The sequence below is a fragment of the Rattus norvegicus genome, chromosome 5 (genome assembly GCF_036323735.1).
Source record: "Rattus norvegicus strain BN/NHsdMcwi chromosome 5, GRCr8, whole genome shotgun sequence".
In the NCBI taxonomy this organism is placed as follows: Eukaryota; Metazoa; Chordata; class Mammalia; order Rodentia; family Muridae; genus Rattus; species Rattus norvegicus.
In genome coordinates this window covers 98,217,118-98,238,770 of record NC_086023.1, presented here as the reverse complement: position 1 = coordinate 98,238,770, position 21,653 = coordinate 98,217,118, and the positions used below count along the sequence as shown (strand labels likewise).

At 34.9% G+C, this 21,653-nt stretch overlaps 1 long non-coding RNA gene across 7 annotated transcripts in view; it reads left to right on the top strand.

Moving 5' to 3' along the window:
• Positions 1 to 21,653, top strand: part of LOC102555669 (uncharacterized) — a 117,730-nt gene that overhangs the window by 4,766 nt on the left and 91,311 nt on the right. For 2 of the 7 annotated variants that reach the window (XR_010051850.1, XR_005504813.2), the window contains exon 2: positions 11,441 to 11,480. The exons of 1 other annotated variant lie outside the window; for it this stretch is intronic. This is a non-coding gene — a long non-coding RNA (uncharacterized LOC102555669). Of the gene's footprint in view, positions 1 to 10,949; positions 11,282 to 11,440; positions 11,481 to 12,495; positions 13,534 to 21,653 lie in introns of those variants that run through there. 4 more of the 7 variants (XR_592565.4, XR_010051851.1, XR_005504812.2 and 1 more) reach the window with 4 other exon arrangements.

Below are 21,653 nucleotides of genomic sequence, written 5' to 3'. Positions count from 1 at the left end.
ACACAAGATCGACAGTTCAGAATCTGAGGAACTAAGATTCATAAATGAAAAACCAACATGCCTTATGTTGATATACAGTCAACTTCCACTGACTTATCACAGGAAATTGAGAGACAGGAATGTAGGGAGAAATAGACAGCTTTGACACTGCTTGTGATCACTTTCCTTAGACTATAACATGTCATTTTAATTGGATCAGGAGTTGCTTCTACAAAGAGCCCACAGCACAGACAGAAAAATACTAGCGTCCAAGGCCTTCTGTATAATGTCTTCTGTGAAGCAGAATTGGTAGCAATAACCGATGGAAATGTAGAGAAAAAGGTCATCTCTAAGAGTGTAGGAGTGTTTAGATCACATGACAATGCTTTTGTGTAAAAAAGATAATGTCTCATGAAAATAATATTTTTGCCAGCACAAAATTTTTTCATGGCTTTTTAGAAAAGTCAACTAATTACATTTGAAGCATGTGCAAAAGAAAAGCTACTATTGATAAAGTCCATCCTATCCATATTAATAACCAGGAATATCTGAACATCTACAAATTATTGACATGTTTCAAATTCCTCTAAAATGTTTAGTAATAAATATTCTATTTATTTTTCATATTGAGTGATGCCAAAGCAAAATCTCTCTGCAAATGAGTAAGTACTAATTCTATAATGAGGTAGTGTGCTGTAAAGATTTTTTGCAAAGATTTATAAAAAAGTCATGTAAGCATCTATTTTTCAAAAACAATAGATGTGAGAAGTTTTAAGATCATTACCTAAATCAATGAAATCTCAGACTTAAATTTTATTTTAAGTAAAATATTAGGTATGCTTGCTTAAAGAGCAGCTGTTTCAGCAGTTTCTGAGGACTATGCTGTCTGGTAAAAGAGTCAGAATTTAGGAAGGAAGTACAATTTCATATCTATCATGCCTGAGCTTTAATATTATGAATTCACCGTTGAAAGGTGGGTTTATTAGTTCTTACCCTTGCAAGCCATGTGCTTGATACAGGATGAGCAATCATTACATGCCTCTCAGCCCTGCAGCTTCTGTACTATGTGGCTTTGCGCTTTAGTGAATACTGTTAAAGAAAGGTGGACAGAGACCGGCAATATATGTTAGGAGACAAGCTTCAAGTACAGTTTCAAAAATGTTTCTTCTCATATTTAAAAGAGCACATCAATAAATGGATTCACAAAATAATCCTCTTACACTTTCACTAAGAAGTAAATGAAATGTCTTTAAATTCTAATTAAGATATTTTAAGTGTTATTAATCAATATAATTATATATATTTATTTATTTCACATTTGTGTTTTAGAACTCACCAAGAAATATTTTATCCTAATAAGTTTTAATGAATGAAAAGCAGTCAATAGACCAAATAATAGATGGTAAAATATCAAAATGTTGCTCCTTATTTTATTGTTCAAGCTCAGGATCCATAACTTATGAGTCAGTTCTGATTGTCTGTTTGTTGCTTTCCTTTTATTTTGAAAGAGAATCTCATTATGCACTTCTATCTTAACTGGAACTCAGTATATAGACTAGGCTTGCCTTGGACTTTTACAGATGTGCCTGCCTCTGTCTTCTTACGATAAAATCAAAGGCATGGAATAGTCACTCTCTGCCCTATGAAACATTTCTAACAGAAAAATAACTCAACTTTCAAAGACCAACTGTATATGAAATTTATTATCTGCTTATGCAGTAATATTGGCATTTTCTTTCCCTTAATTAGCAGAATTATTTTACAGTAATGTAGAAGTAGACATTTTCCTAGGATATGCTGGTACAGAAACTGAACTTTTTATTTGCCTAAATGTTATCTCTTTCAATTCTTTTAAATATTGTAAGTATATTCTTATATAACTCTTGTCATACCAACTTGTTTATCAATATGTCACAATCCTAACAAAATTATTTTATACTTCAAATATAGTGGAGTATTATATCAGTTTATCCTAGCACTTTCACACAGTCCCTTAATAAGAATAGAGGAAATAAGTGACATTCTCTACATATTTGTCAGTGGATCATCTCTACATAACATCTCATTTCCCTGAGAAAAAATATATTTTCTTTATGACATGAACAATAGTTTTGTGATTATATCTAGAGCAATTATTTATATGCACTAAACCAGGGTCACATTTCATTTTTTATCTTTTCTGTTGTTAGTTTTCATATATGAAATAAGTTTTATGCAAAAAAGGGATATTGGAGTAGTGTATTTGAAATGTGATAATAACTATGATGGGTTGAGTTTAGTTAATCAGCATCAGGTAAATCCTAATGCTGTATGCTTACACTTTAGGCAGTGGAGGTCTGAGAATTTGCAATTAGCTTATACTACACTGAGAAATTTGCCTGGAAAAAGATAATGAAAATGAAACCCAATGCACCCCAACAACATTAAAAGGACAGAGCCTATATGTCGAAAGGACATTGCCAATTTTAATCAATTAGCAATGTAATCAAGAACACACAAGATAAGAGAGTCAAGTTTTATTTCCTACTGTCTTATGTTTTAGATTAATTAAATTAATTAGAAAAAATTAAATTTAGTGGCATCATCTATGCTCTTTTTAAAATTCCTTTCAGGGAAAGTAGAAAGTAGTTATAGTTCAACATGTTTTAGCAGATGAACTGGTTTATTTCTTCCCTTGTCACTTAAGCTGAAATAGCTGAGACACTGAAGCATAATGGTTACTTTTATTGTGGTTATTTAGGCGACCCTCGTAGTATAAGACATTTCATTACAAATGCAGACTGGTTTCTGGAAAATTCTATTTGAAGGAAGAATAGAATCTGTTTCTCCTTTTCCTTTATCGTCACAAAAAAGGATTTATAATTAGAAACTGTAATATGAGAAATGAATCCTGTGAGACGCAGATGGAAAAAAAAATGTTGGTGTGCACATATTATGGGAATGAGGTCAAGAAGAGCAAGCTATCCACCAATCCGAGCTCCACAAAAAAATAAATGTTTCTGCAAAAATATAAAAGAAATAAGATTATGAAGACTCATATTTTTGTCGCCAAGGAGGACTGCTTTTTAGAGCCTGCATCTGTTGTAAACAGACCAGACGGATATATACAGAAATAGAAAGCTCCAGAGAAAGGGTGTGATTCACAAGCTCTGCTTTAATAGCAGCATCAAACTTTCTTTTGCCGTAGATGGCTTGTCGAAGCAGGTGTCCTAAAGGTGCCATCCAACTGCTGAAAGTCAGCTTGTGTTTGAAAGCTTGCCATCTTGAAGGCCATTAATTGACAAGCTGTGAAAGTCCAGCATTACAGAAAAGGAAATTGTACAAAGGGTGAGGCTAGGTCCTCCCCAACCCCCCGCACTATAACCAGAGAAACAGTAGAGGGAGCTGCCAATCTTCCAAGACCAAAGACAGGACAGCATGTGACATTAGCAACAGGCCTCTATAAGAATGTCATTACACAGGAATCATTATAATGTGTTTATAATTGCCATATGACAATTTATGCTAATTATTCAAAGTACCAATTCAGAATTTTGCTTTTGAAGGGAAGTTTTTTAAAAAAGAAACAAAACTTATTTTTTTCTGAGGTTTCTTAATGGATAAAATCTGTAAGGTGTCTAAAATGTGATCCTGTGACTTTTTGCAAAGACCAATCAAGAGGAAAAAATTTTTTCTAACAATAAACATGCAAGATTATTTATTCCTTCTTAGTAAGAATTATATTTGCTTGAAATGTAGCAACATTTCTTCATTGCCCTTTCTACAAATGTTCCTCAGGAATAGAACAGCATTTCAAAGAGGGTATTGAGAAATTGCAAATTATCTGTTACAGTTTTTCCTTCATACATCAGAATATTAATTACACAACATGAGATATATTTATTCCATACTGACCTCCATACCAACTGGGACTTGCGATGAGATGTACATTGTCTCTCTTCAAGACAATGCTAATTGCCCCAGGTGATCTTTTTGAAAGTACAACAGAACACTAGAGTATATTACAGAAGACACCTGGACATCCTAAATTGTGAGAGAGTTTCATAATAATCCAAAATACTTTATGAGAAAAAGGTAGTCTGTCTGCTACACAGCAACTAAATGCAGTGTCTTGACATAAAAGGGTGTCTGAGCCTATTATGTTTGCTCTAGAGAAACTATCCTGGTAGACAAAGGCCCAGTTGCTCTGCTTTCTATGCTGTACACATGCCCAATTTGACAACCCTCATGGCAGACAAGAGGAAATGGGAAAATGAATGTTTCCACTTCCACCTAGCCCTCCCTGATTTTACTTCAAAATTATTTTCTGTTTTTATCAGAATAGAATCAGGCAAAGTACAGGTATACCATTGTTGACATTTATATACACAATTGTATAAAATGGAATTCTTAATAATTTGCTTCTATAATATTCTATTTTAACCCATTTACATAAAAGATGCAGTTGCCACCCTCTGCTAGTGAGGGAGATATTTCTATAGCACTTGACTTGAAGATGTTGCATTATTTAAAGACATATTCTTAATTTGTATCTCAAAGATACAAATGCAAACCTTTCAAAATTATTTGCAGAAGTAATATAAGTTTCTCAAAACTGAAACATTTTTATTGTTTCCTCTATTAATTTGTATTACTTCTTGTATTATTCATTCTTTCTCAATCCCCCTCCCCCTCTCATTCTGTGTGTGTGTGTGTGTGTGTGTGTGTGTGTGTGTTCCCTGTGTGCCCTTGCATGCACATGCACGCCACAGAACATCTGTTAAAATCAGAGGACAAAATCAATACTTTCTTTCCATCATTTTTGCAGGGATTAAACTCAGGACATAAGCCTTGGCAGAAGATGACTTTACTATCTCATCCTTCTCACTAGCCTAAGGTGGCATTTTTAGCATTAGAACATTCATTAATTTTGTTTCAGATAAATGTGAATAACCTCTTGCAGAGGATGTCTTTGGCTGTACATTTTGAGGTAGATTGGGAATTGGAGAAGTGCTACAGTGGTAGTGCTCATGACATCAAGCTCTGCCTAGCTTCCCCTAACAGCACACTTAAAAAAATAATTATTTTCTTACTTATATTTCAAATGTTGTCCCCTTTCCTGATCCCCCATCCATGAGCCCCCGACCTTAATCTCTACCTTTCTTCTCTAAGTGGGTGCTCCTCCACCCACACACCCACTACCACCTCACTGCTCTGTTATTCCTCTTCTCTGGGGCATCAAGCCTCCATAAGGCCAAGCACATCCCCTCCCACTGAGGCCAGACAAGGCAGTCCTCTGTTACATATGTGGGGGGATGGTTTCAAGCACCAGCCCATGTATGCTCTTTGGTTGGTGGCTTAGTCCCTGGTAGCTCTAAGGGGTCTAACTAGTTGATACTGCTGTTCTTCCTATGGGATTGCAATACCCTTCAGTTTAGACAGTCCCTAGGCTCATTCCAATGGTTGGCTTAAGTATCTGCAATCTGTTTCAGTCAAGTGCTCACAGAGCCTCTTAGAAGACAGTCAAGCCATCTTCCTGTCTGTAAGCATATCACAGCATCAGTAATAACAACCAGCCAGAACCCGTAGAGCTACCAGGGACTAAACCATTAATCAAAGAGTACACTTGAAGGGACCCATGGCTCCAATCACTTATGTAGCAGAGGTTGGCCTTGTAGGACATCAATGGGAGGAGAGGCGCTTGATCCTGGGAAGGCTCAATATCCAGTGTAGGGAAAGCCAGGGCAGGGAGGTGAGATTGGGTGAGAGGACAGTGGAGCTCCCTCATAGAAGCAGGGAGAGGGAAGATAGGATAGGGAGTTTCCAGAGGGGAAATCAGGAAAGGGGATAACATTTGAAATGTAAATAATACAATAACCAAGAAAAAGTTCTTGAAATGAAAAAAAAATGTTTCAGGTCTTGGTAATCCCCAGACCCAACTGAGATTGATCCCAAGTTGGGGCAGTCTCTGTATAGCCTTTTCTTCATCTCTGCTCCATTTTTTTTCTTTTTGTTTCTGAATTTCCTTTAGACAAGAACAATTCTGGGATAAAATTTTTGAATTCGGTGGGTGGCCAAATCCCTCAAGTGGAGGTCATGTTTATATATTGGAGGTGGTCCCTTCAGGTTCCCTCTCTCCACTGTTGGTCATTTTAGCTAATGTCATCCCCACTGGGTCCTGGGATCATCCCACATCCCTGGTGTCTGGGATTTTCTAGTGTTTTCCTCCATTCCCACCTGACATTGTCGAATAATTCTATTCATTCTCATGGCCCTCTGTACGTCTCTCTTGTTCCCTCCCATAGGTGGTCCTGCACCCCCATCAATCCTCTTTTGCCAACATTACTCCCTACCTCTGCCTCATGTGATTATTTTGTTCCCCTTTCTAAGAGGGATTGAAGTATTCACACTTAGGTATTCCTTCCTATTAAGCTTCATATGGTCTCTAGGTTGTATCATGGGTATTCTGAACATCTTTGCCTAACATATATTTACCAATAAGTACTTACCATTTATGTTACTTTGGTTTTGTTTTACCTCACCAGAAGGGTATTTTCCATTCTTTTGCCGGAAAAATTCAAGATGTCTTAATTTGTATTAGCTATGTATTTTTCCCTTGTGTAAATGTATCCTGATTTTTTTATCCATTCTTCCATTGACAGATGGGTGGTTTCCACTACTGTGAACATAGCGGAGCATGTGTCCTTGTGATATGTTGGAGCATCTTTTGAGTACATGTCCAAGTTGTTTAGCTAGTTCATTAGGTAAAACTATTTCCAGTTTTCTGAGGAATTGACAGACTGATTTCCAAAGAGGTTGCACCAGTTTGCAAGCTCACATGCAATGGAATCTTGTTCCTCTTCACATTCTTGTCAACATATGCTGTTGCCTGAATTTTTAATCTTAGCAAGTCTGATTGGTATAATGTAGAATCTCAGGGTCCATTTGATCTGCATTTCCCTGATTATTAATGACATTGAACATTTCTTTAAGAATGGCATCCTTTTCTTAGCCATGAATGCTATTTCTGTCACATGAGCAAAATGACAAAAAATTAACTAGAGAGCAGATTTATTTGGCTTCTTACTAGTGACCTTCCAACCCAAGATTGCTGACTGTTGCTGTGGCCCTATGATGATCATGTTGGAAGGCAATTTCTGGGAGTACATGGCGAAGAAGTATGTTATTCATAATCTAGAAAGAAGGGAGTAACAAAAAGACACAAAGGCTCACCAATCCCTTCAAAGTCTTACAATCAGGACTTCCAGCAGGTCCTGGAAGACCTTACCTCCTAAACATTTTATCTATTTTCCAACAGCCCGATGTGATTATAAAATCTATAGCTGGGCCTTAAGCAACACTTATCCAAAACAGAGAACCATGGGGCATTTTCCTTTCTCAGGCAGATCAGTTGCTTGTCTGCTGCTTCCAGCTAGACTGGCTTGTCTTTGTCTCCTTTGACCAGGTCATTAGGCTGTTTGAAACTTCTAGGTAGTTCAGCCAGTGTGAGGATACCTACAATAGGACTTACTGATTATAGATCTTAAGAAGAAAGGAGATTAATGAATCCATTCACTGTCAGGGAATATGTAAAGCTACTGAGTTATTTAATTCTTATCTTCTACCATAATTCCTTGAATAATGAAATATTTATCTGAAAAAATATTATGAACAACTCTTATGTTTAAGTTATTTGAGCTTCTTGAATGTAAAAAAAATGAAATCATCTATTTATTTAATTGTTTTTATAGTCTCATAAGCTACAAAAATTTAAAATGTACATAAGAAAATGAGTAAGTTTGACTTTGGTAAATGGAAGTGTATTTAAGAATTAATTTGAAGAAATATAATTAAAATTATATTTCATATTTGAATCACACATCTAATAAGCATAGTTATAGCTCTTCACTTATATGTTTACCATATATACATATATGTAATATGTATGTAATATATATATATATGTATATATATAGTTTATTGCAGTCGTTAGCAAACATGGGACAAAACAACATGTTTACTTTAATTTGTGTTGTATAGCATCTAGTCCACCATAGCCTTATTTATTACCATTTGTAATTGTGAATAAGACTATCACAGTGGTGAGATTTTTATAGTAGATGCTAGTGACAATGCTGAAATGGTCAAATAAGTCTCGGATGTAACCTTAAAGTTAAACCCTTAACATTTTAGTGCTGATCCTAGTCCTCCATCTCTTATATCATCCAGAAACTTCTTAGATAGTATTGTTACCTGGAAACCATGTCCTTAGCAGATTATGCTGCAGGAATGTGTCAACTCCAAGGTTCACTGAGTATATCTCAAACTGTCCTCAAAGTCTTAAAAGGTCTTTCTTTGAATCTACTAAATCCTTGAGATGCCTTCAAAGAATTTTTCTTTCTGTTCTGATGATTTGTACTTGATTTCACTCCCATTACACAGTACAAATATTAAAAAAAAACAAATAAGCATGTCTGCAGCAGTAATAAAGCACTGTCTAGTAAAGAGTATACGCTCATCAAAATACCCTAAATAAATGAGAAAATATGCCAAAGAAACATACTCTCTATTTCTCTAATGGTTATCAGGCTAACTAAACTAAGGTGTAAAATGATTTTTTAATGAAGATGAGATGACTCACGTAGAGAACAATTATCTGTCATCCTCAATTCGTATCAATAAATGAATGTTACAATGACAGAATGGTCTTGAATGTGATTACAATGAATTGTTACAGAAACAATCTGACTGACTCCCATTCCCACATGTTACTTATGGGAATTGACCTAAAAAAACTTGTTTAATGCATAACAATTTAATACCACAATTGCCCAAAATACTGTCTAAGAATGTTTTCTTTGTCTAATACCATGGGTCATCTTGTAATAATTAATTCTGGTCCTCTCAAGTCAAAACCTGTAAGTTATTTTATGAAAGTTTTACTATCCTAAACACCCTCAGTTCTTTATCTTACTGTAAGGTGCATTCTTTCATGTAGTGACATTCATTTCTTCTAATTATTGGTAATAGAATAAATTTACATTTCTTATATAAGCAAGTTCTGCTAATAATGAATAAGGAACACCTAATTAACAAGACATTGAGCATTCGAATGAGACACTCTCTAAATCAAAATTCTATCAATGCAGTGAGAGCAGTCGTGTAATTGCTCTATGGGATTATGTGTAGGTGTGACTTTCTGCTACTGTAATAAATAATCAATTTCAGGAAGAAGAGCCTTACCTGTTTGTCATTGCTGTTCATGTTTTCACTGTTGTTTGGGTTCGTGCAACATTGATACTATTGGCCTGCGGTCTAGAGTGAAGTTATACCTCAAACTTAGTGTGCTGCTGCTGAGGTAGTGGGAGGAAAACTAAACTTATACATGTCATAGCCAGGAGGTCTCAGAGAAATTGGGAGACCACGATCCTTATTATGGATACACATCTAATATCCGTGAACTTGCTATTAGACTTTACCTCTTAAAGTTTCGACTCTTTCCTATAAATTTCAGTACTTGCATCTAGCAGTTGGTAATCTAGTGATTGAGTGAGTGATGTGCAGCTTCAATAGTAAACAAATCATGACTGATTCACTCCCTTCTAATTGAAAGAATGCATGATTTTGTGATAACAGGTAACATTATACTGCTGATTTTTCCATGAAATGATATGTTTTATAAAGTTCTTCTGCAAGGCACAAGCATGCTTTCTTTTCTGATCATCAAGCTTCCCATATATCTGTGACATCAGCAGTGCTCTAATAGACTTTTGGCTTTTCCAAGAAAGAGGTTACTTACACTTCAACGTCACTGTTTTACTCAGAGATAAAGTCATCACAGATCTTATTAGGATCAGAGCTGCAAACAGAGGCAAAATGATCTCTAGAACAAAAAAATATATATGTCTTTCTAATATATTCTCATTTCTTTTCTTTTTGTGCATTTAACCTAATTCTGCCACTGACATTAGCCTGTATTCCAACTCTATTGCTGTGCTGATCTCCAAGTAAATGTAGCTTCCCCCTGAGGACCATTTTATTTTTATTATTTTTAACACAGCTGTTTGAACAAATAAATATTTAAAATTTGTCTCCAAAAAATAAAATATTTATTCACATAGAAACCACAATAAATATACTTTCCATACTTACCTATTGAATAATACATCTACTCATTCAGTTGATGAATGCTTCAGAAATGTCCCTTCGTTCAACATTTAAACACTACTCTTTTTAAAGGAACATGAAACACTAATGCCTATTACAGGAACAAGCTGCTGTTTTACAAAATTCCAAAAGTCATGTCATATCATAAGATACATCATAAGATCATATCATGTAATACTGGCTTCTTTTTTATGCTGTATTTATAAGTAATCGTCAAAATATTGGACCTTGCAACATCTAACACTGAAGGAATTCATCTCAGAGTCCAAAGAAATATGATATTGTATTATAATTTGATAGTGATAAGTTTGTTATCCCTATTTGAGCTTTTCTTATAGGTCCACTTTATGTTCATTTTTGCAGATAGAAATGATTCAAGTTTCCTCAGAGAAGCATGTGTACACATGCGCTTTACATACAAATGCACTTGCTTGTACACATCTATGATATCACATTTTAATCATTTGTTAACATCCAATTACCTCCAACAGCAGGACACAAAACCTAAAAAATCACTTAAAGTGAGACCATTTGTTTACTCAGTATTTTGTTGATCAACATACATTGGGGTCCACTGCTTATCTTGTTTAAGTCCATAAAAATCTGTACTTTTAGTATATAATTTTAAAAAATATATACTTCAATAATTGTAAAAGTTGATATAATTAAATGAAAGTCAAAAGATTCATGTTTTCTCTTGCTGTGTTATTAAAGTAATGATTTAAGTATAATTTTTGAAGATATTAATGTAATTATCAATTTATGAAATAATGTATCTGATTTTCTCATGTACTCTCACATCCTCCTTTATGTTATGATTTCAGAAACTGAAAGAAATTTCAACAAAGCAATTCCAATATAAATATACTATAGTCCTATAGGCCCACAAGAGACTGAACTGTTGTCCACAATATACTGAGCCCAGTAGGAGAGGGAGTCAAGATGCTTCATTTTTACTTGAACCAATACTACCTAAAGGTGAAAGATGACAAGACATGAGTAAATTGCTAAAGACCCAGAAAGACCAGAAAGACAGCATCAGGACCTCCTACATGACTACTAGGTACAAGCTTCAAATTCCACATACTTGATACACTTACTTGTGAATGGAATTCCAGAAGCTCATGGAAAATAATTTATTGGGCCTACATTTAAGGTTAGATTGCTCATAATTCAAGTTTTTGATAAACATATTCAAATTATAATATTAGTATAAAATTAAAATATCACCTCACTTTATAATTAGTTCTAAACTCTAAAAAATTACTGATAGAATAATATTTAGATATCACTCAATTTACTTCTTATTATTCAGATGCAGAAACCAAGAACCAAATGATTACGACAGATTGCAGGTATGTCTGAGAGATTCCAATGCTGATTCGTACATTAGTGTTGTATTTGCTTACACTGAAAAAATAATCGTGAGGTCCAGACTTTGTATATGTTTTCAAGCATAAAAACTTTACTGATTACTGCAAAAGACAAAAACTGGTCTCAAAGAAGATTGTTAATAGTGATATAAGTCAGATTTGCAATAAAAACCTGTGACTTCCTGGAGCCATAGTTCAAGCTTTAATGACAACACTGTCTGATAGACATTCTGCTTCACCCTCTGAAAGAGAGAAAATGGGGAAACGAAAATAAAAACAGTTCAATAACCATGGATTTGGTGATTTTTCTTCTCTGAATCAACAAATGTACTTCCCAGGGTAAGGCTTCCTCAAGAATAACTGGCTCTCAAGACTCACTATCTGATTGTTGTTTAGTTCAGACACAAGCAAATATTTCTGCATCATGATGACAGTAAATATCCTTCTTACATATAAGTAATACATTTTTGAAATAATTTTACTTCGAAAACCACGCCAAACTTCATGGTCACAAACTTCAGTGAAAACATCCAGATTTCCTTATTGTATGCACAGGCTCTTCATTTTGCTGTATCATTTACGGAACTTTAAAATTCTTGAATTCGTATCAAGAAATAAATCGTTTACCCTATGTTGCTTTGCAGAATACTACAGTTCATATAAAACCTACCTGAAGTTCTCTGTATATTGTCTGTTTATAGTTGTTTTCTGAGCTACTTTCAGTTGCAGATACTCATACTTGCAAAATCTCAGCTACAATTGTAGGATCGTGAAATACAGCCATGCATTTGTATTATCCCCAGAGAAGCAGGGCAGACAGAGTGGCTGAGGAGCCTGCTCCAGCACCATCTCATGTTGGCTCAGCTATGTAGATTTGATTTATTTTCAGTCACCTTATTTGAAGCATACTCCAAATACGTTCTACCAAGAGGGTTGGACAAGCATCACTCTAACTTGCAATCTTTTCAAAAAGATTCTTAATCTCATTTGTTCACAGACAACTGGGACAGAAACGAGTTGTTCACTTAGAGGCACTACAATTAGCGTGCCCAAGAGACCACGAAGTAACCGAGAATGAGAGTAATACCTATTCAAGTCTCTTGAAACTCAATAATGGGAACTAACTGAAAGAAGAATTCTTACATCTTGAATTGGAAATGAGAATAAGTTTGTTATTGGTAAAGAGAAGAAAGAATATATATGGTTCACGAACAGAATATAACTAGAAATCCTGTGTGAGTAGAAGTGTTGATGCACATCTAAGATCAGAAAAACAGCATCAGCACTGTGCTGTTTCAAAACGTATTGTTTTGAGAAAGAAAATGCTCTAATAGATTTTTAATGTGATTTCATTTATACTATAAAACAGTATATCCCAAGTTCTGATAAATTTTGTAGTACATATTATACTCGAAAACAAACATCTAAAAGATTTATTCTAATAATTAGAAATCTTCCTAAGTTATATTTAATTTTAAGATGAAAGTATCAATAAATTACTAACTTAAGAAAAACAAAGCAATCAGGGTATTCAGAATTATTGTTTGAATTAATGTATGAGGTTGTAAAATTATAATGTTTATTCATCTATCATTTGAAAGAAACAATTACACTTTGAGAAAGGTTTTCAACTCATATTAGTTATTCATAACTTGACAAACTAAAAAAAAAACAAAGGTTCAGTATGTAAATTTCAATGTTATACACTTTCAAATTCCTCTCAAGTGAGGAATGAATGTGATTGAAGTACTGTTGTTTCCATTGCATAAATCACTTCCTTCCTATTGATTCTGGGTGTTTTATAGTTTTATCAGAAAAATGTATTATCACTGCAACACAGGTATTTGTAAATGTCAGCATTACATTCTTTTCTTTTCATCTGTATAAAAAGGTATCAAACAGATTTAACAATAAAGGTTCATATTACTGAATACATAAACACCTATATTTAATAAAAATTCAGCAAACTAAGAATGATTAGAGAAATGAAATCCACTGTTGTGTTTATATTTAATTAAACATTACTCTGTCAAAACTAAATTTCAATCGTATTTATTATTCAAGGACCTATAAAATCAGCCCAGTAGTTCATTGTTCTTTTCTAATGTCTCTCTACTATCCTTAAAGGATGTGTGTGTGTGTGTGTGTGTGTGTGTGTATGTGAGTGAGTGTGTGTGTGTCTATATCTGATATATAATATATAATATATATGACACATAAAATGTTAACATGAATTGAGTATAATTTTACGTAAATAAAAAATAATATGAATATATAAGAGTTTAGCAAACATGCTTGGTGTTATTTGTTTCTCCTGTTTCATTGACATCTTTCCCTCCTTATTTGGAAACTCCTTCTCATTTTACTTTTTCCTACTTCGTATCACAAATAGCCTGCTATTCCCTTACCACACTGCCCACCCCATGCACATGGTCTCTTTCTACTTTTCTGATTTCTGTGGTTACTCCAGGTTTTATACTCTTGTCAGATGATACAGAGCTAGAAACATTAGGTAAGGGACAACACAAGATATATGTCTTTCTGAGTCTGGGTTACAGCATTCAATATAATTGTTTCTAAGTCCATCCAAATACCTATAAATTCCATGTTTTTATGTTCTTTTTAAAGCTTAATAATATTCCATTTTACATATGCACAACATTTCACTAATCAATGATAAATAGTTAATATCAAAGGACATATAGCTTCTTTTCATTTCCTGGTTATTATGAATAGAGCATTTATAAACATTGCCAAGTAGCTATTTGTAAATAGGATGCTCAATCATTTAAGAATATGCCAAGGAGTGATATAGCTGTGACATTGGGTAGGACTATTTTCAGTGTTTTGAGAATTCTCTGTACTGATTTGAAGATTTGCTGCACCAGTTTGCAATCCCAACAACTGGGGACAGGTATATGCTTCCTCCACAAAAACCACGATTTGATGTCAGTTGTTTTGTAGTTCATAACTATTCTGAATGCATTGAAATGAAGTGTGAAAGTTGTTTTAGTTTACATTTCCCTAATTTCTACAGATGATTAGGATTCTTTCAGAAATTTCTAAATTGTTTTTATTTATTCTATTGTAAGGTCTTCTGTTCTGGAACATCTGGTTTTTTTCCAGCATCTGGCTACAATAAATAAGGCTACTAAAAACATAGTGGAGCATGTGTCCTTGTTATATGCTGGAACATCTTTTGGGTATATGCCCAGGAGTGGTATAACTTGGTCTTCAGGTAGAACTATTTTCAATGCTCTGAGGCAGCACCAGATTGATTTCCAAAGTGCTTTTACCAGCTTGCATTCCTACCAGCAAACAATCTGTGTTTTGAACTTAGCCATTGTGATTGATTTGAGGTGCAATCTCGGTGTCCTTCGTTTGCATTTCTCTGATGTTAAACATTCCTTTAGGTGCTTCTCAGCCATTTGAGATCCCTCATTTGAGAATTCTTAGTTTAGCACTGTACCCAACTTTAAATAGGGTTATTTGGTTTTCTGGAATCTATCTTCTTGAATTCTTTGTATATTTGGATATTAGCTCTTTATCAGATATAGTCTCCATTTAGGGTTCCTGTCAAGTTTCCATCTAGTCATGTGTGTCCTTGACTCTGTTTCTCAAGTTCTTTATATATTCTTGATAATAAGGCTGCCAGAGAGCTAGCATAATATTTTTCCCATTCTGTGTTTCTTCCCCATTCCATTCTTTACTTCTTTTACTATTGGAAAGCTGTTTAACTTTATGCAGTGCCAGTTGACTATTGTCCTAAGTGTTTTAAAACACAGAGGGAATCCTTCTTATTCCAAAATCCTTTTTTACTCTTATATTGTGGAGGGTATTTTGTTTGCTATCTTCTAAAAGTCTTAGCTTTTCAGGTTTAAAATTGTGGTCCTTGATCCACATAGATATAATTTTTGTGTAGGATGATACTTAGGAGTCTAGTCCTTTCTTCTGCCCCTGTGCCTATCCAGTTTTTCTGTCTTTTTTTTTGAAGAAGTTGTCTCTTTCCAGTGCTTTTTTTTTTGGTTTTATCATATAGTGGATATGACTATATTGTGTTTGGGTCATGTATTTTATCCCACTATTCTATAAGTCTCTTTTTGTACCAGTTATAGAGTATACTTTTTGCCCAATATTTATTTCACTGTGGGAAATCTTTTCTGGCCCTCTATGATTTATAGGATTTTCTAATCTAGTGTGTTTCACCATCTCTTCTGAGATATGAAGATTCCATTGCAGACATCATTCACCTACTTTGTTAGGTTATTCCAAAATAGTTTATTGTTATATGCTATTTTAAATGTGTGTGTGTTTGTGTGTGTGTGCCTTTGATGTGTTTCCTCACTCTGTTAGTTGATCTTGAATAGAAAGACCACTCATTTTTGTAATTTGATATTTTTATTCTGACACTTTGCTGCAATTATTGATAATTTCTATTGATTTATTGAAGTGGATGTTATCTGTTGGAAACTGTAGGATCTCTCATATGACAACATGTCATCTGATAACATAAATAATTTTACTTTGTCCCCCATTTTTATTTCTTTAATTTGCTTTCCCCCTTGTTGTCCTATCTTCTCTCTCTCTCTCCATATATATATATATATATATATATATATATATATATATATATATATATATATATATATACATGCACATCACACACCTAAATAGTTAAATGGACTATTTGTTTGACAATGTTTGGCATGGGGCATGGGCAGCATAACTAACTAAAATCCTAGTATCAAATATGAGTATCAACCATACAACAGACAGAAGGATAGTGCTAGTGACTTTCAAAACAATATGTATGAATGAGATACATATATATTGTTTTCTCCTCAAGGGTTGAGGATGGGGCCCGATTTTTGAACATACCACATAGTTAAAAGATAAAACAAGAGAAAGGACTGAAAGAGTTTAAAGGGGCTTGAGACCCCATGTGAACAACAAATTCCAATGAACCAGAGCTTCCAGGGACTAAGCCACTACCCAAAGACTATACATGGACTGACCCTGGACTCTGACCTCATAGGTAGCAATGAATAGCCTAGTAAGAGCACCAATGGAAGGGGAAGTCCTTGGTCCTTCCAAAACTGAGCACCTAGTGAACGTGATTGTTAGGGGGAGGGCGATAATGTGGGGAGGATGGGGAGGGGAACACCCATATGGAAGGGGAGGGGGAGGGGTTAGGGGGATGTTGGCCTGGAAACCTGGAAAGGAAATAACAATTGAAATGTAAATAAGAAATACACAATTTAATAAAAATGAAAGGAAAAAAAAGAAGTGGAAAAACTCAAAAAAAAAAAAAAAAGATAAAAGCCAGGTGTTTCAAGCCAACTGGACAGGAAAGCATCATTCCTACATTCTAACTACCATGAATCCAGAGAATGATATGCAAGTTATCCAAGGAGGGAAGCAATTAAACAATATGACACAGAAATAATATCAATGAATCAAAAAATGACCACAATACGAAGATAGGCATAAAGGTGAGATAAGTGGCATTCAAATGTAGGTAGCAAAAATAGCTGTATAATTTGATCTAAGGCCAATTCAAAAGGCAGAGATTTATGACAGGGATAAACCTAGCCAGGATTCTGGAATTAATGAGATCATGATCTTAGAAAAGAATTAACTATTGTCACTTGCATAATTCCATAAATCTTATTCTTGTATAGATAAATTTAACTTTCACCTCCCATTAGAGAAGCTTCTCTTTATAGAAAATAAAAACCATTTTATATATATATATACATATATATATACATATATATATATATATATATATATATATATATAAACTTCTGCATCTATGACTCATGAAATATCACAGAATAGATGGGAAGGTTATTACACCCAGCAGGAAGTCTGCTGTGAAACAGTCTCTACTGGAAATTGCTGCATAGTCAAGAGTAGAAACATACCCATATAGGAACAACTTAATGGGAAATGGAGAACATTTTACAGTCTTACCCCTAGAGGAAACTATTCACTACTGGGTGATGAAAACTTAGAAGTGAATTATATATATATATATATATATATATATATATATATATATATATGTGTGTGTGTGTGTGTGTGTGTGTGTGTGTGTGTTTATGTGTACGTATTTTATTACACCTTTTATTAGTTTAAAATTTTGTAGGATGTGTCATGATCCTCTTTAACTTCTTTTCCCAATTTTCCAATTCCATTTCCTGTTCAAAACCCGACAAAATTTGTATCTTCCTTTTATCTTTCAATAGAGCAAGTATTCGTTTATGGCTCATATGCTTGTGAATGTGCAGGCGATACACCCTCAGTGAAAACTTACTCTACCCACCCCATAGGTTATCAACTACTAATAGCTACATAGGTAAAGGAAGGATTTTGTCCTCTTCTGCTCTCTTCATGTTAAAACTTTGTATATAGTGAGTCTGTGATTGTCTTGTGTATACTGCTTTAACTTGCATCAGTTTCTTGGTGAACATGCCTTACTGAATCCATAAAAGAGTTTCCTTGTAGCAGACTTATCAATGACTGTCACTACTTTTTTACATGTCTTTGACCATGATCACTGAGCTCTGTGTGATATAGACAGATCCTTTGGGTCTGAGAATTTTTTATCCATATTCCCTATTCTCTCTTCTATTATTCTCTCATTTTCTACACTTCATAATTTGTGTATTCCCCAAGTTAATCTTTATTTATCACAAAAAGAACACTTTCCGATGAGTGTTGAGAAGTCTTTAGTAATTACATTGTTATTTTATAGAGGTTGTTAAATAATACTAGTAGGGTCTCTCCTAGCATGACTGCATTGTTTACCCACAGATTCCTGGCACCAAAACAAGCTCCATGTACTAGTTTCAATGACCTTAAATCCAGTTAGAATACATTTGGTTATTGTCATGTTATTCCTGCCACTTTTGCATCAGTGGGTGTGCCTCCTCAGGTGAGTTGTTGGCATAACTGGCAAGGTTCACAAGGATGTTAATGATTCATTTTCTCCTGTTGATGGAAATCACAATACCTCCTAGTGGTAAGAAACTTGCAAGTAACCATAAAGCTTCTATGTGAGATTACTTGATTTTCTCATCTCCCTTGGTTCAAATGTCTGGAGTCATTAGTCACCTTCTGGAAGGTAACCAGTAGCATTGCTGTCATGATTAGTGCCACATGGGATCTCACTTGCTAACAACTCCAAGAAAGGTAACCTCTTCCTAGCATAGTACTTTCTGTTGTATACACTTTGGGTTCTAATAGAGGCAGTTTTTTCCCCCTTTTATGTAATATTTAGACGTCTGTGTAAATATTTTAAGAAGCTTCTATCATAATGGTTTTCAATGTAATTTTTAATTGTCTTTAGTTTTAGTTTACCCCACACTGTATTCCTTGCTTATCTTGCCATTGCATAACCTTCCTCAGTAATCCTTTCTTTACCAGTATTATCCTTTATACTTCATATACAACTTCATTCTCTCTCTTATCCCAGGAAATCAGTAGCTTTCCGCTATTCAACTGATAATAATATCAATAAAGACATTAGTGAGATAATGTCATTGATGACTGCCTAAAAGCAAACAAACAAGCAAACAAACAAACAACACTTGAGTTAACAGATGGTGAATGCTTTGTACAGTGAAAATGCTAAAACACTGGGAAAGAAGATTGAAAAATATTAAAAAAACATGAAAACACTAACAAAGCCACAGATTAACAAGATTAATGGTATAAAAATGGTCAACCTACCATGAGCAATAGACAAATTCAGTGCAAGCAGCATAAAGTTTCTAGCTCTGTTCTTCACATAAATAAAAAGATCTTAAATTTTATATGTAAACAGGAAAAACAAAGATATAATAATAATAATAATAATAATAATAATAATAATAACAATCTCTCCTGGAATTATCCTCAGGGTTTAACCAATTTAAGTTTAAACTCTATAGCTATAGTAATAGAAACAGCCTGGTACCGTTTAAAAATCTCATGAATGAATAAAGTGGAATGGAGGTTAATCCATGTGAATGCCTACTCCTATGACCACTTGATTTTTAACAAAGTGGTAAATAACACACATTGGCAAAAGCACAGCATCTTCATCAAAATTGTACTGGATAAATTTGTAATTAGTGCTGTAGTGTATTCTTATATCGTACTTTGCCCAATACTCAACTACAAATGGTCAACAACCTCCACAGAGAACCCAAAGTTCTAAATCTTATAGTGAATCTCCTTGAACTCATTGACACTGGAAAGGGCTTTATGAATAGGACCATAGTAGAGTAGACATTGAAACAAATAAATGAAATTTCATTAACCTAAATTGCTACTGCCTAGTAAAAGATATCATTATTCAAGTCAATAGGCAACCTACAGAATAAACAAAAAAATCTTTTTTTCTGTCCTTTCTTTTTCAGGATAAACATATTTTTCTTTTATTTATTATTTTTAAAAGGATCCCAATCCTTCACTTCTCATGTCTTTCTCTCAACCTCCTCTTTACTATAGATCAACTTCCCTGTTGTTTTCTTTTCATAAAAGTGCATTCCTCCAATAGATGACTGAAATGGAATTTTCTTGTTTCTTTGGAAACTCAGTTTGGTCATCTGATAATTTTCTGGAAGCTGTCCTGTGAGAGGATGTTTTGCTGAAGCAGAAACATGAGAGTAAAACTGAAGTTTTGCTGGAGTTGATTTTTGTCAGGTGTGGGTATTGTTTAGAAAGACTATAAATATACAGAGAGTGAGAGGGCTATGTTGCATTGCTCTGCCTTGCAACACTTTGCTGATCTTCACGAGCATTGCAACATTTCACTGCTCCTGGTATTCCAACTGATTCTTGTCACTTGTGTTGACTCCTCACAATTCAGTGTAACCTTGTGGTAACTGCTGGTTACTGGTTTGAGCCACCACTATTGATTCATGTTTGGTGTTTCTTATTGGAGAGGACTGCTGATATCCTAACAATGAAGATTGGAATCACCACAAAGAACAACTTCTAAACAGGCTCATAACCCACCTTCATATTGATGAGCTAGAAGGAAGTTACATGTTCAATTTTTTAATTATTAATCTTTCTTTTAATTAACATCTCAAAAAATATCCCACATCCTGGTTACCACTCCACAAACCCCCCATTCCACATCTGCCCTCTCCTCACTCCCCTTTGCCTCTATGAGAGTACTCTCACATCCATCCACATTCTCCTCTGGTCCAGCATCACCCTACAATACAGCATCAAACCTCCACAGGACCAAGGGCCTCTCCTCCCATTTATGTCAGACAAGGCCATCCTCTGCTAAATATGTGTCTGGAGGCATGGATTCCTCCATGTTCACACTTTGGTGGGTGGTCTAGTCCCTGGAAGCATTGGTGGTCTGGCCAACAAATGTGGCTCTTCCTATGGAGTTGAAACCCCCCTCAGCTCCTTGAGTCATCCCCCAGCTCACACCAGGGTCCCTGAGCTCAGCTGGATGATTGGCTCCAATTGTCCACATCTGTAATGGTCATTTACAGGCCAAACCTCCCAAGAAACAACGACACCAGGTTTCTATCAGAAAGCACCTCTTTGTAATAGCAACAGCGTCTGGTTTGGTGTCTGCAGATAGGAAAGATACCTAGGTGGGACATGGCCTTTCCTTCAGGCTCTGTTCCATTTTTTGCCCCTGTTCTTCCATTGAACAGAAGCATTTCTGGGTCAATAACTTTGAGATGGTTGGGTGGCCCCATCCCTCAATCGGGGCTGTGCTATCTACTGGAAGTAGTCAATAAAGTTTCTATCTCCTCATCTCTAAGCATTTCAGCTAACGTCACGTTACTGGTCCTGGAAACCTCACATTTGCTGGGAGCTTGAACCCTCAAGTGGCTATAAATGGTTCCTCATTCCCTACTGCTACATACTTTATTTGATTCCCTAATCCTCTGTACCTCTCTGTCATTCAGTGCAGTACCCGATAATTCTTGACTTTGCTTCCTCTATCATCTTCTTCTTCTTCCGTGATCACCCCTCCCTTCACATCTTGTAATCCTTATGTTCCACTCTCAATATAGGACTAAAGTATCCACAACCTGGGCTTCCTTCCTCTTAAGGTCCATATGGTCTGTGGGTTATATCCTGGAAATTATGAGCTTTGGGGTTATTATTCACTTATCAGTGAGTACATAC